This window comes from Daphnia carinata, chromosome 1 (genome assembly GCF_022539665.2).
Source record: "Daphnia carinata strain CSIRO-1 chromosome 1, CSIRO_AGI_Dcar_HiC_V3, whole genome shotgun sequence".
NCBI classification, from domain to species: domain Eukaryota; kingdom Metazoa; phylum Arthropoda; class Branchiopoda; order Diplostraca; family Daphniidae; genus Daphnia; species Daphnia carinata.
In genome coordinates, this window is record NC_081331.1 from 11,804,923 (window position 1) to 11,825,745 (window position 20,823).

The 20,823-nt window shown below is 41.4% G+C and overlaps 1 protein-coding gene across 1 annotated transcript in view; it reads left to right on the top strand.

Annotated features, from left to right (window-relative positions):
• Positions 1–427: 427 nt before the first annotated feature.
• Positions 428–20,823, top strand: part of LOC130692272 (irregular chiasm C-roughest protein-like) — a 67,487-nt gene continuing 47,091 nt past the window's right edge. The window contains exons 1-2 of the mRNA XM_057515357.2: positions 428–1,070; positions 19,610–19,741. The gene's annotated coding sequence lies outside the window, so the exon portion shown is untranslated. The remainder of the gene's footprint in view (positions 1,071–19,609; positions 19,742–20,823) is intronic.

Sequence of the window (20,823 nt, forward strand, 5' to 3'; positions counted from 1 at the left end):
CAAGGTCGTCTTTTTTTTCTCTTTGATTCCTTACCGTGCCTCCTGCAGTTTCTAGGTGTCGGTACACACAAAATCATGGCTACACAGTTGACTTACGCACAAGTCTAGGCTCGCTGTACGAAGCCGACAGCTGGCGGGGAATGTGACCCGAGCTAAGCTATCCCGAGCTGAAGCCAACGTTGCGTCTATCAACCACCTTGGTACGCCATCACTTTAGCACGGTGGGAGGAAATAGTTCGGTTCAAAAAAATACAAGTATCTACATGGTGTGTGTAAATACGTGTGTTGTAGAGAGGCACCCACCATGATTACCTATTGCTGTACGAAGTGAGGTGGGAGGAGGTTTGAGAGGGTTGGCTTGGCCCAGGACAGATTCAGGACCGCGTGGAAGTGAGGGGGGTTGAGGGACGACCAAAGGGACCAGCATGCTCAGAAGCGAGCCGGCTGTCAGGCATTGCGGTTCTCAGTTTCCTGCTGCTCCGTCTAGGGTTATCTCTTGTTTCTAGATTTCTTTCACTCGCTTGTTTGTCGAAATTGCCCACTGTGCTATAGTGACCACTTTTCTTGTGATGATCAGAAACTAATGTGTGTGTGTGTGTTTGGCTAATTTTTCTTGTACGAAAGAAACGAGTGCTGGACTCCCATCAAACTTGGATCGTGTCGATGTGCTCGTGTGGATCGACTGTTATCGGGTCAACACATTACCCGCAACACTCACACACCACTTCAATTGGATTTTCGTTTGTTTTGCATCCACGTTTCACGGAATACTATTCGCAGTGTGTATGTGTGTTGTTTCCATCGGATAAGACTTTCGTGTCAACGGTTAATAAATGAAAGCCAAACTCTTTGAATAATCCATGTGACGTTTCGTTTGCAGAATTTTTGGCTGTGTCGCAAAAGAAACACAACACAAAAAGAGCCAAAGCATCAGGAACATCTTTCTTTTCGGTGTGATTGTTTTTTGCACACGTTTACATCCCTCTTGTGAAACCAACATCGTTTCCTCAATTCGTTTTTGATTAAATCACGAACCTCTTGAGCTCGCCTTGTGGCCATCTTCGAACAAGGTGAGTCATTTGTCCAGATATACTCCCCCATTTTGTTTCAGATTCATTGTTGTTGTGCTATTTCAAAATGGCCAGTTGCCGAGATGCGTGTGAGGGCGTTATTATACAAGATGTTGAACCAACATGCTCTTTTTTTTTTTGTTCTGGAAAAAAAAAGAACAAAAAATGTGTTATCCTGTGTTTGGCGGGGGCTGTAGGGGGCGGTCTGGATATGAGGTAGTGTGCGGGCAAAGGTCGTCCAGGTAATTGCTAACAAGTGGATAACTGGTCGCCAGAGCGTTTATAACAATCTCGCTACGCTATCGTTGAACTCTCTGTATATTTAAAAAGGAGTACAAATCCTTTTGTGAGTACCAGGTGAATCGGTCGGCTAGCCACTTTGACCTATGGCGAAATGATGCAACCGAAGCGGTTTTGTTATGTGCCCTTATTTTTCGGTTGGCATGACTTTTATTGGATAACGTTAAGTTGAAAAAGAAAAAAAATTGTATGGAAAAAATTTTATAGAAGAATTAACGTGTGAAGTAGATGAAATTATGCAAGAGAGGGCGCTCGTTGAGTGCACCATCTTCTTGTATTTATCCCTTCGGGATCTAATTGCGGACGACTACCGAAGTCTCTATCTTTGTCTCCTTATCTATATGGTCTACATATTATGTATAGCCATTATTAAAAGAAGGGGGGGGGGCTGCCAATGGAAGGATGGGAAATGCTAGGAGAACTTGAGCTTTGCAACCCTACAAGAGCCTCACGAAGTCCCGCCACCTTTTTTTTTTCTTTTCCCTCCAGAAGGTCGTACCTGTCCTGAAAACATTGTCGCCCCTCCATTTTGTTTTTAAAGCCAATTTAAAAGGACACTGCCTCAATGTACTCTGTTACATTCGTCTTGCCATGTTTGCCTCTAACATCACCCCTATTTTCACTGGGGACAGTCTTAAAAAAAAAAGGAGAAACAAAAACAAAAGACAAGCGCAAACAATGACAAGGTAGAAAAGCAACAACAAAAAAAAGACGCCTTAAATATTGGTGGACTTTTAGTCGCCTACCCAAGCCTTTTTTTTGTTTTTGTTTTTGGGTTTTCATGTTTCCCGCGTTTGTCTTCTCATACGCGGGATCGGACCGTGAGGCTCGGGATGAAAGGTGTCCGAGGCTAAGAAAAAGAAATGCCTGGTTGTTTTTTTTTATACGAAAGCAAGATATGACGCATGGGACATCTCGTTTTGTAAAGCTAAAGAGAAAAATACGGGACAGGAACAACAAAGAATTTTCTGATTAAGCCAAAAAAGACGAAGAGGGGCGTGATCGTTGTAATCGATATATTGATCGCAAAATGAGGGGGGAGGAGGATATTCCCTTTTTTTTTCTTCCCTCTCCGGTGCTAGTTGATAGACAGATACGGCATAGGTGATAGAGCTGCACGGGAGTGGGGAGGGGGGGATAAGGAGGGCAAAGTGGTCGTCATGGATGACATGTTGACTAACGTGCGTCTTGGTTGCCTAGATTCGCCATTGGTCCAGCGCTTGTGACGAGCTCTTTTTTTTTTTTTTTTTGGCAAGGTGACATTTTTATTTCTCTCTCTCTCTCTCTCTTCGATTCATCGCGTATTTGATTCGCTATTAACGAACTCGTCGATGCTTACGCTTTGGGTTGTGCTGGTTTCGTTTCTTACCCACATCGATTTCTGTCTCTCTCTTCTCTCTTCCAACTGCCAAACTCATCGACCTCTCGTTCCCAATCCGCTACGAATGATTGAATCCTTCAGCCATCCGTAAACCGATATCTAACGCGTTGTAAGTTTCTTTTGCTCGGCAAGTCGAAGAGATTCAAGAAAAAAAAATGCGTCCCTTTTTTTGTGTGTGTTGTTGTCCTACTCATTTTGCGTGTGTGTGTCCTCTTTTTTTAATTCTTGAATTTCTTTTCTTTATTAGATTTTTTTTTTGTATCTTTCTCTTTTTGGCAATGGCCGCATTATTCTTGAGATTGCACACACGCACTGTGCCCTCATCCGGGCCCCGATTATTTACGCGAGCGTGATATGTAAATCATTGAACTAGCTCCATCAATCAATACAGGGTGGCGACGTATGACGAAAAACATCCGCAGGCTAGCAACGGAAATGTTAGCGAGTGTAGTATATAACAAGCAAGATTTAGATTTTTTTTTTTTCTACCTTCACCTCCTCGAGTAAAGAAATCCCCGCCTCCTTGTGAATCCGAGTTGCATTACTGCGAACCCCATCGCTGTTTTAAAACTTTTCCCGCACGTTACAATACGCGGGCGGGTCGACCCGCATTCGTTTTTTTTTTTGTTTAAATAATAATTTGAATGAAAAAAAAACCGCGTGTCTTCACATTCACTCGAATTGCCAATTGCTGATGGGTTTATAAATATTTGTTTTTATTATTACTGATTGCCATAAATCGGCTTTAAATAACCGTCTGCCTTCCTTTTTTTTCCGGGGGTTACGCAAGTAAACACACTGGTGGACGTGACATCGCAAACGAGTCTATTCGTTCGGTGCAGTTGATTTCTGTTTACATTTCGGTACGGATTATTGGTGACGTGTGCCAACACTAAGACAAACAGCGTCGTTTTTTTTTCCTTTTCTTTGCGTCTTGTGACGGTGGGAGGTCGATAGCGCAATGGGGAGACGAATGTGGGTACAAAACATTGTTCATCCCATATCGTCGCGTCGTCAAATACTGATGAATAAATGGAGAATCAAAAGATAAAAAAAAAACGGTAGAATGACGCGAGGCATTCGAGAAATAGAATATCTATTTCGTTTTTTTTTTTCTTCTTCTTTTGTTTGGTTCTGTTTTCGGAGTTTGTTGATCTGGAATGGAGGAGGTAAACGACCTTTTTGGCAATGCTGAAGCATTTCCATCTTTTTATTTCAATTTACAATTCAGTTTATCGTCCTCGCTCGAGAAATTTCGTGCGACATTAAAATATGAGGTCGAACGCACGATAAAATGTTGTAAAGGAATAAACCGTTTGATTCTTGATTTTTCTTTTGAAATTTGAATTGTTGATGAAGGGCTGACCCTACCTAAAAAGCGTCTCGCTGCAGCACAGCAATGTCTCATCATCGTCGTATAGTTTTTGGCTCGTTCGTTTTGTTAATAACAAAACGTAGAGCATCGCTTGGAACGCTTGATATTTTTTAATTACTCTGTGGACCTTTCGTGACCCGCTCCACATCTCTGCTTCGTTCGCCATCTTGTTTTCCACTCGTAAACGTTCGGGGATTTTAAAATCTCAAAAGCTATAGAATCTTAAGCAATTTTTTAATTCCTTTCAAAAAGGAGATTTGTTTCTTTCTTGACCAACAGAAGCATCAAAACTTTTGACGACGTCCAAAGAATTTCCCTTTTAAAAAGAATTGAGACGAAATGTAGGAATTTTCTTGTAGTTGTTCCAGAAAAAAAAAATAAATCTTGAAAAAAAAAAAGAGATAACTTCTTTGCTTGTTGGTTTAAAAATTGCTTGAGGATGCATGTAGCCGGTAGTCGCAACACAAGTGGGGTCCTTCTTTTTTTTTCCACCTTCTAATCACCTGGCCGTGAGCGAGAACGTCAAACACACATGCCTATACTCGTTCACTATACACACATACCGGTCAAATTAGTTCGTCCAACGACACACACGTCCTCAAAGTCTGCACCAAATGCTGCATTGTTTTCGTATAGAACATATTTTTTTTTTTTTTTTTTTCACTAACTATAATGTTGGCTATATATATGCTGTTGGTCTCCTGCGTGATGGAGGTGGTTGGGCTCCTGTAGCTACTCTGTTTTTTATTTGAGGGGGGGGGGGGTTCTTTTCCGAGAGCCGCGTCATCATCATCATCATCATCATAACAGTCATCACGGGGGCCCATTGGTCTTTCGTGCCTATTTTGTGTGTGTGTGTCTGTGTTGGTAGTTGAACGCGTTTGGGGGATTTTCAAGTCTGTTGCCGCCACTGTGCGCTCTGGTTCTATTTTACCATTCGTGGAGATAATGAGCATAATCAAAACTGTTGTAGTGAGACCTTTTTTTTCCTTTCGTGTGTCTGTATGCAAAGCTTGTCTTTCTTTTTATGGAGAACACGGCTCCAAAAAAAAAAAAAAAGGTTTTCTCCGTCCCCCCCCCCCCTCCCCCTTCACAATTGCGCTTGAATAAGTAGCAGAGCGTGGAGGTTCCAACAGCAATTCAACAATTATCGTTCCGCGCTTCTAATCTCTCGTGCGTTTTTAAACATTCACCAGAGAGTTTTTTTTGGATGATTGAATCGTCTAATGTTCAATCTCTAAACTGTTAAATAAAACAAGAACTCTTGTTGTTTGACTGAGTGGGTCGGCCATTTCTGATCGAATTATGCACACTTGTGTACGTATAATTTTTTTTTTTCGTTTGGCGTTCTTTGTTGATGGCGTGATGGCCTCATTTTCGCATTCACGAAAATAGCGCCGTCAGAGCCCGTTACGTGTTTGATGGGTTTACGATTCACGAACGGGTCACGTCCATCTACGTTTGAAACCAAGGCCGCACATATTTGATCGGGCTGGAACTTTTGTGACGGCAAGAGACGGGCCAGCGAGCGAATGGGTGTTTGATGTTTTCCCCCCTTTACATCGTTCAATACACACAGAGAGACGCTATTGCGCCCGTGCACGGATTGACGTATTTATTTATCACTCGATGCAGTCGCAATCGCACGAAATGATTGAGATTGGGAGTGAGAGAGAGAGAGAGGACTAGCGTGAGGCGCGATTCTCATTAAAAATGGGACCGGGGCGTGCTAGTGCTCTCGGTGCTGTGCAATAAGTTTTCGTGTACGTCTCTCTATAAACGCATAAAGTCATACAGCACGAAAGGCCCCCCCCCCCTTCCCCTTTCTGCTCCAAAGTCTCGATGGCCTACTTGGAGTCGGTAATATGTTCAGTCGAGCGTGTCTCCCTACGTCTCCTGGACTCTTCACTCTCTCTCTCTCTCTCTCTCTCACGAGGAGTGGCAAGAGAAGGGAAAAGAAAGAAAAAAAAAATGATGTTTTCTTCTACTTCAGCCGAATCATTGTCATAGTTTTTCAGCCGTCCGTGACGCTCGATATTAGAGTCTTGCCCCGTTTCTAGAGCGACACGTCGCAGTTGCGCCATCCACTCGATCAAAAAAAGAAAAAGAAAAAGGGTGAGAATACAATATCCGTTGAGTTCTCTCGCACACGTTTATCTGTTGTATCGTTTTCTCTTTTTGCCCGTGTCATGGCGCACAACATGACACAGGTTGTAGACTGGACTTGAAACAAAAAACAAAAAAAAAAAAACACACACGCTGGATTCTTCAGAGGTCTGTTGGATAGACGTCTGGTCCCCCTTCTACACCATGAAAATCTATCGTTTAGACGTGTCTTATTTTCTTTCTGTTTGTTTGGCTTTTTATTTCATCAATAGCTGCCGGGGACGTTTCGATGGGCTTTTGATAAAATTCTTCTTAAAGAAGACCATTTTCATTTTTTGATTTTTTGAACGTTACAGATTGCGCTCTGCGTGTTCTGGTTTCGGTTAGCCTCTCGTTATGTGGAAGACGGTTCATATAGATTTTAAAATATTCATTTTTGTCGTTGACGGACTGACGTCGGACCTCCCAACTGGTTACGATCTTTTCTCCCTCAGTCGACAGAGTCGCAACCGAAAAAAAGAAAAGAATAACGTCTTCTCTGCTGTTGGGCTGCTATCTCGTCCGTCTTGTTTCTTTTATTTTTTGCTGCCCCGTCTTTAAAAAAAAAAAAAAAACTCTTTTTTTTTTTTTTCCTTCCTCATACAAACCCATGTCTCCGTGTGCTGGACCACTTTTTTCTCTTCTTTTTTTTTTTCTTTCCCGTGGTTGAAGCGTGTTCCTTTTTGATTGCTTCAAGGCAACGCCGTAGGTCTTTCTCTGTCTCTTTCTTGACGGTAACCACCTTCCTCCTTGTTTTCTTTTTTTTTTTTTTTTTATGTTACTTTTCCAGTTTCTCCCGATGGCCACAAGACATGATGAAGTGGAGTTCTTCCTTTGAACTCGGCATCAGCAACAACAAACTCAAATTTCAAGAAAAAAGGAAGGCAGTTGTAGTCGAGACAGGAGGGGTAAAAAAAAAAAAACATAATGAGAGGTGCATAGTAAACGCTAGTAGTCGGAGGGGAAAATAATATAAAAAGAAAAGAATGGCCAGGGAAAGTATTATTAAGTGGTTTTGCAGCCCCAAGTGTCTTCTTCTGCTGAGGTCACTGCGTCGAGTGTCGCACCGCAATTTTATATTTTTTTTTTTTTCAAACAAGAGAGGCGATATCGTATGGTGACGACTGGGAAAAAAATAAAATAAAACACAGACATTATGAAATGACTATTAACAGCCCGTTTCTTTCGAGTCTGCGACCAATCGCGCTAATGCCCATCATTTGCATCACTCCGCTGGTCCATTTTTTTCCCCTTACCTTTGTGTGTGTGTGTGTCTGTTGTGCACGTAATATTTTTTTTTGTCCTCTCAGGCTGTGGCCTTTTTTTTTTTTTCACTTGATGACGCGTTACGAAAGTGATCGAGATTCGCCCCGCTTTACCACCACGAAACGATCCCAAACAGCAGGGGGCGCCATCAATGAACATGGTAGCCTTTTCTCTCTTGCTACCTAAACCGACCCAATGAGCCAAGAATGTTAACAGCGTTTTTAAAAACATGAACTGCTTATTTCCCCGTTTTCTTTTGTCTTTGATACAAAAAAAAAAAAAAAAAACAACCCAAAAAATAGAAAAGAATAACCCCTTGCAGCCGTTTTAAATCAAGCAAAAAGGGAAGGGTTGGTAATTATGTTTCTGTTTGGAGCTTGGGCAATTAGTTGTCTCTACGAAAACGGATAAAAGGTTGAGGAGGGCTTCCAATCAACAGCTCTTGCTTCGAGAAGATTCTTTTGTGTTTGTTGTTGTGTTCGTCCTTGCTCATTCTCGGCCAACTATTTATCTATCCATAGCTCGTAAAAAAAAAAAAAAAAAGAAGGAAAACAACAAGGTAAAAAGAAAACTGGTAGTGTCGGTGGGCGATGAGGACGGCGGGACCATGAAGAATGTGAAAGAGTGTTGAAAATAACGGGCAGCAAAAAAATGGGGGGGGGGGTACCATCGTGATATCTTTCGTGATGAATCGGAGATGCAAAAAGAAAATAGTTTTCTTCGACTTAAAAAGAGAGAATATGGCTGCGAGGAATGGTACTCATTTCGAATCTATGAAAGCCACACATTAGAATAAGTGTTTGCATATTTAGAAAAAGAAAAGGAAAAAAAAAGGGGGGAACGATAAGAAACCAAAGTGGGATCCGAAAATAATTTTAAATCGTGCAGCCAGGTATTCCCGCTTCATTTTGCGATGATAGATAAAAAAAAAAAAAAAAGTTTTTTTTTTTTTTTTTTCCACAGTCTTATTATGTATTCATTTTTGACGAAGAAATGGATGATGGAATCTTGCTCGTGCCGCGGGACGCCTTAACGGGTGGTCCCTTTTTTTTTTTTCTTCTTTATCATCCATTTTCTAGTTTGTTTACTGCATTGAAAATTTTGCAAATCTTTTTTTTTTTTTTTTCTCCTTTTTTGAAATTGTTTGATTTTTATTCTCCGCAACTAGTTGAACAATCACCTTGACATTTACTCTTGTGAATTGTTTAACTCTACAAGGTGAACCGAGCACTCTCTCTCTCTCTCTTTATTCAAGGTGAAATTATGGATAAAGAAAGTAGGGAGGGGTGTAAAGAGGAACAACTTGCCAAGGACTTTTAAAAAAATATATTTTGAATGATGGCGCGGTTGATGTCTCAACTGGGCCTTATCCAGATGATGACACAACCGTGTGATTGCTCCGATTTCAAAGTGTTCCAAAAACACAGAGATTGAGGGGGCGAGAAGCCAGGGGGAGTTAGACTGGAGGGGCTCTCGTTTTTCGGAGAAATTGTTAAAAAAAAAAAAAAAAAAAAAAAAGAGAAAAGGACGAAAATTGACCGTTGATTGAGAAATTAGATGCGCTCTCTTTGAAACCATCGAGCTACACTGAAAATTGCGTCCCAAAAGAAAAAAAAACACAACGAACCAATTCGACATAGAACAAAAAAAAGAGAGAGAGAACATTGTACAACATTTTCTACAGGTACAAGTGTATTTTTTTTTTTTTTTGCCTCCCTCTTTATCTTAAACCCGTAACCATTCAAATGAAGGGGCAGCAGCGCGCTGGAGGCGGAACCTTTGGTTAAAAAAAAAAAAAAAATACTAACGTCCCTCATCATCATCGCAGTTCTCTAAATTTAAGGGAGGAAAAAAGAAAAACAAGTTTTGTCGAGTCGAGAGAAAAACGAAGGGGGGGGGGGAGATATTACGTCTTGCACTGGACGAAGAGTGCTAAGGTATGGGAGAAAGATGAAATCGAGGCTACTGCTGATGTGATGGATATTAAAGAGACGAAAGACTTTGGCTGCCGAAAAAAAAAAAAAAAGAAAACAGAAAATGTTTTATTTTTTGTGGTTCCTCCATCATTTGGCTTTTTTCTACATCGAGACCCTTGTTTGATGCTGTTTACTACTATCAGCATCTACATATTAGTGATGGGTCTATTGTTTTGTGTTTTCTTTTTTTTTTTTTTCCTTCTATTTTAAAGATCCATCTAAAAGAGAGAGAGAAAAAAATGAGCCGACACAAAAGAATGTCTTATGATGATTGCCTCCAAAAAGTTTTGATAGATTCACCGCCGCCATTTGGTCGATTGGTTGTTTGTTTTGAAAAGAAAAAAAAAGACTTCTTTCCCTTTGTTGTTTTTTTCTTCTATTTCCCTCTTTTCCTTTTTAATTGTTACCCTTTGACTTCACGACGGATAAAACTGGGCAGTCACGCCATGGCGGCAGTACAGGTGTGTCCCTTCTCTTTGTGTGTGTGTTTTACGTACCGATAGACGCCAAATAGAAACAGTTGTGTGTTAAGCCTCTGCCCATCCGTGGCTACATGGACCGTGTTGAACAGCGCACGCAATCTGATTTATTTTTATTTGAATCGAGACAGTCATAACCGACCGTGATGGCGTGATTGCAACCAGTGTTGCATTTTGATTTTTTTTTTTACATTTCTTTTTTTTTTTTTTTTTTTTTTTGTACTCATCAGTGCAGGGCTGATAAGCCAATCCTAAGGTTGGGGGGGAGGGGGGAAGGTAACACAAAGTCAACAATCTCGTTGAATTTTTAAGGTTAAGCACATTCAGCCGGAGCTAGAAAAAATAGAATTTTTTTTTTTTTTTTAATAATGCAGAAAGAGATAAGAACTTGGTTCATGATTCATTGATCTAGTGAAGCCACTCTGAAATGCATGGAAATCGAGTATATGGATGTACGCCATTCTTAGTGTGTGTGTGTGTGTGTGTGTGTGTGTGTGTGTGTGTGTGTGTGTGTGTGTGTGTGTGTGTGTGGGTGTGTGTGTGTGTGTGTGTGTGGGGGGGGGGGGGGGGGGGGGGGGGGGGGGGGGGGGGGGTGTGTGTGTGTGTGTGTGTGTGTGTGTGTGTGTGTGTGTGTGTGTGTGTTTTTTTTTTGAGGGGTGGGGGAAGAAAAGCGGGCAGAAGTTCAAGTGCACACGATCGGGGTGGAAGACTGGAGTCTTCCTTTTCTTTGGGGGCGGCATCCAAGAACATTGAACAGGCTTCGTTCCAACACGGGCGAAAAAAAAGGAAACATGACAAGTCAACAAGGGCCAGTCAAAATGTAATACTACAATACGAGGGGTGGTGGTGCCTTGCAATCGAAAGGGACTTCTCCTTGATTTTATTTCATGCCCACTTTTTTCCTCGAGGGGAGACGGACGCAATTCAGGGTGAAGTCGAAAGAAAATCTACATGGAATGACGTACACAAATACGAGAAAGAAAATAAAAGAAGAGAGGGGAGGGGTAGTGATGGCGGTTCTTGTATACGTATATACAGTATATATATATCCCTACCTGTACGTGGTGGCTCTCGGGGGTCAGGTGAGGCCTGTAATGGCCGGCAATATAATCAGGTGAAGCGCCCAGAGCGCCATTCGACTTTTGAGGCTCTTGGCCTTTCCTTTTTTTTTCTTCTTCCAGCAAGTCAAGTCCAGTTGATTTTTTGAGTTTTTTTTTTTTTTTTTTTCTCTTCTCCCTATCCACGATCTTTTATTTCTTGTTTTTCTCCATTCTTCCATCCGTTTGGAGACGTAGTTGCCCTCTCTTTTGACTTCAAAAAAAAGAACAAAAACGTATTGATGCGTGTAAAACATATATATATATATATATTTTTTTTCAAACCGTCAGCTCTGTGAATATCAAACAGGGCAAAACCGCCCTACTACCCCCGAGTTTTCTTTCTTTCGGGGGGTAGGTTAATTGACCACTTCGGAGGCTTTTCGAACCATTCCGTTTCGACTGTTCAGAAAGAAGGGGGGAAAACAAAATGTATTTTTTTTATTTACTTATTTATTTTTTTTTTTTTCCATCTCTTTTTATTTTATTTTCTTGAACAACTTTTCTGGTTGTTTGGTGCAGCTTCTTGATGTTTTATGTTCTGCTTCTGTTTCGGTGATATTGATGGCTCCCGGCGGGTTAGTTGATCCCTCCTGTTCAGTTAATGGTCAGTCGGGTCTTGTCAGTTTCTCGTGTGTGTGTGTGTGTGTGTGTGTGTGTGTGTGTGTGTGTGTGTGTGTGTGTGTGTGTGTGTGTGTGTGTGTGTGTGTGTGTGTGTGTACTTTCTACCTCTGCAACAGAGAAAGCAAAAAAAAAAAAAAAAAAAAAAAAAGTTGGGGAGATGGGAGGTTTCTTATCAAAGTAATCGATCACTCTATAATGTCGGGACAGAGATCGACTGGCAACTTTAGCAAATCAATCAATGAGAAGGGTCGTGACCATGCTCGTCCTAGAGGTTACGTCCTATTTTCTTGATCCCTGTTAGAGCTATATTTGCTGCTCCTTTTCACCATATTTCTTCTTCGTGTTCTCTCTTGGGTTTGATATGTCGTATCTTCAGTCCCTCTCTACAGCCAATGCCAAGAGGTTAGGAGCTCGCCAGTTGCAAAACGGTCGATCCGGAGACGCGGCGCACGCCCGACGTTACCGACCCTTTTATCTGCTCACGCGAGGCACAAAATTCTAAACCAAAAAGGAAAAGAAAAGAAAACAAAAAAAAAAAACAAAAAAACAAAAAAACTTTGTGCGTCAAATCCACTGTGAATGGCGTTCGAAGTTGTTGTCGTCTTCCCTCCTTGTCGTGATTCATAATGAATGCGTGAGTCGCTGACCAGCTGTTGTTCTGTGCGCTCCATCATCTATGATGACAAGTAACGTCCCCCCCTCTTTCCAACTTGATCCAACAACTGACTTGTCGACCACATTGGGCAAGGGATTATCTTACAGGCCCGTCAACCTTTTTCTTTTCACTCCTTGATTTCCCTTTTTTTTTTCTATTTTTAAATCTGTGCAGTTGATTGTGGCGCCATTTGAATAGCAATCAAAAACGAGCTTTAAAATCGCGTTTTCCACACAGTTTGATCGACAATGGCGGGTAGTTTGCGAGAATTAACGACACGGACGTACGAGGCGAACAATTTTGGCGATTGCCGTTGTAGGTTTTTGCCGTAAAAAAAAAAAGAAAGAAAAAAAAATGAGGGTAGACCCATTTTGGCCCATCCAACCGCCAGTGGTTATTAGTTAAATATTTAATGAGTTTCGTGCGCTGGCGCTGGAGTCGACTAGCGCTCGGGTTAATTACGATTGAATTATTGTCCATCGTTAAAACACGTACAGACTGGAAGGCGAAGAATGGGATGGAAACGGTGCAATTGCTACATTGATTCTTGGTGCCGATTTTCTATTTTTTTTTTTTTGAGAAGGAAGAAAATCTGAATTTTTTTTTGGGTCGTCGTGGTGTGCGCAGTTGAGATCGATGATTCATCAATCAACGACACACGCAATCAGAGAAATATCGACCTGGATGCGACGTCTTTTGTGATGCTACGTGCATGTCTATGATGGATCTTTGTAGGCGGTAACGTAGCCATTTGATGAAATTTCACGTTGATATGGACCACTGACTTGTTCCGTGTTTGAGAGTCAATTGCGTGGAACTCCGTGAAATGGGTGGGTCCGTTTGGCCGATTTCGAAAAGGGCGCCAAAACTCATTCCGGCCACCTTACAAGTGAAGGCTCTATCGTCTTTATTTGAAAAATGTCGAGGCAAAAACCCTGGTGCAGTTCGGAACGCATCGCAACGTGAATGGGATTTTATTGGGGGGGGGGGGGGGACGTGAAATCGACCTGATGCGTGAGCACGACGGTTTGAATTGGCGTCATTGCAATGGCTGAATGGGGCGTGACTCGATTTGAGGGCAAAGAATCATTTTTTTTTTTTTTTTTTCAAAATCGTTTCCATGGAGATTGAAAAAAAAAAAAGAACAATGTCAAAGTAAATCAGATTGTGATGATTCCCTTTCCTTCTTTTTTTTGTCGATGTCCTTTCTTTTTCTGCATGGCTTCGCGTGCAGGTTCACATCACTGTCGGGACAGTGTCGTCAAGTACGTTTACCTGTTCTGTTTTTTTTTGTTTTTTTTTAAATCGATTTATCTGCTTTTGGTCTCCAAAATTCATACGTCAAAGTCTCTCTCTCCTGTGTGTGATAAACTAACGAAGAACTAAGATTGAAACAATATCACAACGAACTCTCTCCCTCCCCCTTCCTCATAAAAAAAAAAAAAAAAAAATTCCAGACGAAATGTGGGAAGAATGTACAGCCTGCGTGATGGCGACGCCTTTTTTTCCCCCCCTCTATCGATGCATTTAAAAACACGAACGCATCATGCAAGTTTGTGTGTGGCGTGTTATTATTACGATCTAGTTGATTACACGCTCTCGAACACACTATGGCGAGAGAATGAGAACGAAAACGAGCAGAGATAATACACATATATATGTGGTATAATACCAGCGGGCGAACGCAGAGTCTGTCGGAGCTCAACTAAAAATGAAAAAAAAACAAAACAAAAAAATCAATTTTCATCATTAATATAGAAATTTCTTTTTTTTTTCTTATGCGTTCCTTTGGAGATTGGGTATTTTTTTCCCCATCTTTTTCGACCGAAGTAGAAGTTGCGTGCTGACATTTCTTCTTCTTTTTTTTTCACCTTCTTTCTCCTCTTTTTGCCCCCAAGATGGATGATGGCCAGCTAACATTGTTCGAAGAATTTCAGATTTCTAAGAGAGTCTTTTATGCGTACGCATTTTACATCTTTCCTGTTCTCATTTTAATGGCCACTTTGGCGGCTCTTGACTCGATTTCTGATTCACTAGCTCCGCTAGTTTCCAACGATCTGGCACGCACGATTGCCCTACACTTTGCGCAATGCTCTCGGACGCAACTCGTATTTTTTTTTTTTTTTTTTCTCGTGACTTGTTTGCGCGTGATTTTCGGTCATCGAGCAATGTGTCAACTTCTCAAACTCTGACAGACGCAGGACGCTTCGGAGAATGAAGTTTGAGATGTCGAAGCGCCAACTCCGGTTTGTGCGAAACAAGTCGAACGAACGAAAACGACCCAAACGTGTTGGTAAAAGAGAATTGCAAAAAGAACATGGGCAATAAAACACGAAGCGAAATGTTTGTATCTTCTGTGCCTTATTAGCACAGGTAGCGTCGCATTATGGATTTATTGCCCTTTATTTTTGCATATTCAAACAACGAGTAAACCACTCGGAGGTTCATGTTTCTCCGCATCTTGTGTCGTTGCCAAGGAAAAAAAAAAAAAAATAATAATCTTTCGACTGCACGGGGTGCACGGCCTTCAGGCAAATTGAATACTAAGTAGGACACGTTTGTGCGTGGCTTTGTTGGTTTTATCAAATTCAGTTGTACGACGAAGAAGACAAAGAGTTGCCCCCCTCCTGTTAGCTATCGGGGCTCGTCCCTGGAATGTAGCGATTCTTTAGTTTGGATTACAGCTTGACTAGAAATGTTTTTGTACACGACGAGATGTGTCGGGGAATGTAAAGCGGATATGCCCTTTGTCAAAGTTGAGTTGCGTTAGAAACTGAGGAAAAACATGAAGCGCTACCTCTCACTGCCGTCACGGTCAATTGTTTTGCACTTGGGTGTCATTGGTCAGCGATGGCAAAACACTTTCCGTGGCACCTGTCAGCTGCCCCAACTATCTTCCACTCTCTATACTTATGTCTTCAAGAAAAATGAAATGAAAGACTCTGAGAGATGGAGGCGGGTTCGCTGGGTAATGATTGTCGTTATCGAATCCGTTGGTCATGCCAAACTGGGTAGCGCAAGGGCTCTTTGAAACAATGTCTTCTCGGAACGAAATTTCTGAGCTTCTTGACATTCAATACCAATTGGGTAGAGCGGAGCAACTGGACGCTAGAGAGAAACGAAGACAAGCGGATCAAAAGAGAAAAGAGGGAGGTGTACTTCTTTTTCTTGCTCTGCTTGTTTGTTGACTTGCCGTTTCTTTTTGTTTTTTTTTTCTACAACAACATCCGAGGGCGACAAGGCCACGCTTGATGGAAGTCTTGTTAATAAGGAATGCGAAGTCCCAAAAAGTCTAGGAAGTTGTGCAAGTGTTGCGCTATATAGAAAATAAGTTTGAAAAAGTTTGTTAAAAAAAAATGCCGAGTAGTTTTTCTTAACAAATTATAATTACTGATTCTATCGCGAGGGCATCACCGCTAACGCTTTCGGAAAGGAAAACCTCATCAAAATCCTCTTAATACGTCTGATGTTTTATTTCCATGGGGTGCTGAGGATTATCACGCAAAGTGCAGATGGCGTATCTTTTAATAGAAAAATTTCGTTTTTTTAAATTAGAAGAGCCATGAAAACTGTTGGGAAACGATCGATTGATGCAGTTATCCATCACGCGCAGTTGCGGCAATTATTTAATGTCTCGCAGCGTCCCGCTTTTCTTTTTTCTTTCTTCTTTCCATGAAACTAAGAACGATAGAAATATCGTCATTATTGTTTTCTCTTTTTGTTGTGGTTTTGACATTGTAACTACTGTTGGTAGTCGGCTATACCATCACGCATCGTAGCTCGATAGGTTCAATAAAGCAATAAGGAGAGGAAATGTATTGTCATGTAGTTGGCTTGTTTGGATGCGCAAGAGGGGGTGGGGGGGGGAGGAGGAGGACAGGAACACAGTATATAATATATATATATGATATAATGAACGTAATGAAGGCCAATCGAGGGTCGAATGTTATCTGCGTCTGTGTCGTCGTTATTGTTGTCTGCAGGGTGGGGTCCGGAATACCAGTCGCTTTTTTATATTTTTTTTGAAAAGAGGAAGAACGTTCCCTTCTTTTGTTTCACCTCCCTAGTCAGAATTCCATTGCAACGGGAGACAAAACAAAACAAAACAAAAAAAATACAGAAATAAGAAATTGATTTATATGTTTTGGTCGTTGCTACGCATTTGACTTTTGTTGTTACTGTTTTTTTTTTTTGTTTTTTTCCTTCTCTCGTCTTTTAAATGTCTGTTCATCGAAAGGCAGTGATGAATGAAATATCCTTCAATACCATACAACTAAGCCTTAGAATCTGGTCTGACGTAATCGACTTTACCCGCTTTCCTATTGGCATGACTTTCTTCTTCATCGAAGCAGAAAAATAAAAAGGAAAGTTAAACACCCGCCCACACCCGGATGGTTTTCCTTGTCGAATTTCAGCCAACGTCAGCCGCAGCAAAGCAGCTGATCACTAGCAGCTCAACATTGGATCGAAAAAGCAATCCCTCTAGCCGTCATAGCTACATATAGGGGCTATATCAAATACATATTTATCTATTCCTTTTTTTTTTTTTTTTTTTTTTTGCTTGCTTTTTCAGTAGACGGGCAGGAGGTAACCGTGCGCACGTAACGATAACAGATTATCCCTTGTGATGCCTGCATAGTCCCGTTTTAAATACGCTTGAGGGCAAGCAGCCGCAGACACACACACACAAAAAAACTATCCGAGTGCACAAGAGGTGTACACGACATGAAAATATTATCACACCCTACAATCCTTTATACCCTCTATAAAAAAAAAAAATATATCGAGTTTTTGAACATCGCGTAAGGGAATGACATCGCATTGGATATTTTTCGTTTGGGGATGATCGTGTGGAATTTTTTTTTTTTTTATTTAAAATGCAAATCAATGGCCTCGCTCTTTTGTGTGTGCGTCTTTTGATTCAAAATTGTTTGGTGGGATTTTGGTAAATTTTCATTTGACGTGTTTGCGCGTTGGCGTTCCCACCCAAAGGCGTCAATCACGTTTGCGCTTGTGTGTCGTTGAAAGAGTTTTCATAGAGCTTTGCTTTTTTTTAGGTAGTTTATTTTATTTATTGGGTTTATGTCGAATTCTTTCATGGACGGATTTTTTTTTTCATCTACGTGGACGTACGTGAAGGCCTTCTAGCAACAGCGGCGGTAGGGGGATCGGAGGCGGCATCGCCAGAGACACGCATTCCGTTCATACAATAGCTATAGAATAAAAGAGAATAAAAAAAAAAAAAAAAGGGATCTCAACTTTGCCGCTGGAACGCTCCCGAAAACTAACGCATTTCACAGACGAGACAACAAAAGAATAGACGAGATGTTTGTTTGGAGTTATTCCGATAACGCAACGAATCATTGCTACTGTTTTCATCCGAATGAATTGTCAAAATAGCAAACAACAACAACGAAATATGCACGTTGTCTATAATGCGAAAAAGAAAAGAAGAAATCCAACAGAGAATGAATTGTAGTTTATCCGGTAGCAGGCTATAGAACTCTATAAATTCGTGATGACGGTAATGATAATGATGACGGTTGCAACCGACAGAGATTTTCGGTTGCTTTGTTTTTTTTATTTAGTTTTTTAAATATCACTCTCTACGCTTGTTCTTCTTCTTTTTTTTTTTTTTTTCTTTCTCATTTTGACTTCCCTATTTCTTGCTGCGTTTAAATTGCGTCCACAACTATGGGGGGTCTGACGTTACTACACGCGTTTTCTCCTTTGTGTTTCTGTCCGTCCGTCCTATTTCATTCCTGGTGCACTGGTTATTTTATTTTTTGTTTGGATATACAAAAGAAAAGGAAACACGAAAGATACGTTCATCATTCGTGTAATTATGAAGCGCTTTGTTGTACTGCAGACGCGGTCGTAACTCGGCTTCCTACCGAGACGAGAAGCGAAAAAGGGCAGAACGACATCAACAGTAAGAAGATGCGACGTCAAGGAGATAAGGAGGGGGGGGGGGGGGAGGGTTGAATTTTTTTGGTTAGGAAAATAACAAAAAAAAACTAAACAAATCGTGATGCCTTAACAAGTTTCAGTGTTTATAACCAACGGTGACGTGTCCTATACTGTAGAACACGAAAATTTTCCCCCTCTTTCTCATTCGAATTGCCACCGCCATTGAACTTCTCGCTTCTACCCCCTAGTCTCTTTCTTTGAGTTCAATCAATTAAGGTCGCTGGTGCACACGGAACGACCTCATTCCTCTTAGATTTTCATTCGAAACGCTTTGTTTTGCTGGGTTTTTTTTTTTTTTTTTTTTTTTTCTTGTTGTAATTTTACTTTTAAAGTTTTCATTGACCGTGTCGATTGCGTTTTAGTGAAAACAAAGAGAGCGAATGTGGATGAACAGAAAACAAGAAAAGTTAGGTGGCAAGTTTGGGGAAGAAGAATTCCCACTCGCATGTTACGCCGTTAGGCGCCGTTGCCAATCCTTTTGGACACCCGTCGTGACCGCGGCGTCAGTTGGCGGCGCCGCTATCGTCACCCTCGTCTCAGTGATACCAACTAGACATCCGAAACACTCCTCGGCCTTTCTTACCTACAATTCATAATGTTCTTCTCTTTTGTAACATGGATACGCTCCTCTTTTTTTTTTTTTTTTAAGTATTTCCATCTGAGAATTCTCTGGGAAAAACGAGTGTTATTGGCTAAAAAAGACATTTCAGGGTCGATGGAAGCGATTCAGAAAAACATGGGGGCGAAGAGCTACTTTTGCTGTGATATTGTTTCGTCTTTTGATGCTTCGTTTTTACGTGTTTTTTCTACTACGTCGTTTGCCCTTTCTTTTTCTTCTTCTTGTTTCACGCAACCAGTTGGCCCATTGGACGCGTGTCGTTTGAAATCGGATAAAAACAATAACCAACGCAATCCTCCAAAGTGAACGAAAAACAGGAAAGAAAGCGGATTGCTTACCGAGCGGGAAAGAAACCCGCTGACAGTTTTCATACTGGTCGGGGGAGGGAGGGGGGGGGGGGGGGAAAGAAAGATGAAATGAAAGTATCTCGTGCGTTTGTTTTTCTTTCGCATCTCGTTTTATATCGCATTTTTCTTTTTCAGCAACCGACGAGATGACCAATGTGAAATTTTTCCACCGCCAATGTTATATTATTGCTATTTGTTATTATTAACCATACCGGAATTGCTGTAATCCAGCAAACTGATGCAGATAACTTGTTTTTGACTTTTCAAATAACTTATGTTTTGCGTCTTGTTTCCTTTCGGTTCAGGTTCGGCTGGCACATTTCCTGCAGCTCTGCCCGTCCGCGTTCCAAATAGCTGAGCATAAGCGCCAAACGAACAGCATCTGCAGGTCATTCGACAGAGGGACGAGCCCGGAAGTTGCGGGATTCCTATCAAGGGTGAGTACGCACACATACAAAAAAAAAAAAAAAAAAATCCTCTTCGTCTAGATGTTTTTAGCTTCTGTCAGTGTGTCTATATTTACGGTATGCATTGCGCGTTTTTTGAAGTCGACAAAAAAACAAAAAAAAAAAAGAGTCTGAGCAATTCAGTTAGGCTTACCAAAAAGGGCAATTGCGTATCGCCTTTCTTTCTCCAGTTTGCTGGAAGCGTACCAATAAAAAGTGGCAAAGGTATTTCGAACGCAAACGTTGTGGAATGTTGAGTGCTTACAGCTTGTTGTACGTAGTGCGTCGGCGGAAAGGGGGATTAGCTAACTCTCGTCTGGCTACTCACTTGACTCGTATCTCACTCTAAACTCTAAAGATATAAAAATTCCTATTTCGGGAACGATTTGAAACAAAAAAAAAAAATGGTGTACCATCTCTGTCGTCCCTTTCGAAACTGTAGAACTGGATAGAAAAGAGCGTGTGTGTTTTCAGGTGTTTGAAGAAGACGTCGAGTGTGCGATGCGGTCACACAGATCGTTCCTCTAGATCTTGCGTTCCAGTTTGCAGAGGTCCCTCTCCAAATCGAAATGAAAGAAGCACAAGGTGAAGGGTGAGCGTTCGCATTATGACGAGCTTGGTAATCGTTTTCCGTCACGCTCCATTATCGCTTATAAAGATAAATCTCGCCGCATTTTCGATCTAGCAAGCACGTAACATCCCGCTCGATTCGTCTTCTTTTCCCGACTAATAGAAATATAAAAACATGGCTTTGCTGTGTGTGTGTGTGTTGGACGTATACGAGAAACAAAAGGACTTGTGTTTTGCGTCTATTTCTATCCTTCTCTGGCTCTTGAATAATGAAACGCATTCGTTATCGTCTACGTTTGGGAGCGATAATCTAGCGACATGAATGGCCACTTTATCCCCCCCCCCCCACCGTAGATGGGGAGGAGAGACGTCCCTGTGTCGGGGAGTCTTCGGTAAATCCATCGAACGCTGCACTCTCGATTCATCAAACATTCAAAGTATCTAAACAAGAGTAGAAAAAGGGAGGCGGCAGAGTTTCTGTTTGCTCGTAGCCAAACGTGTTT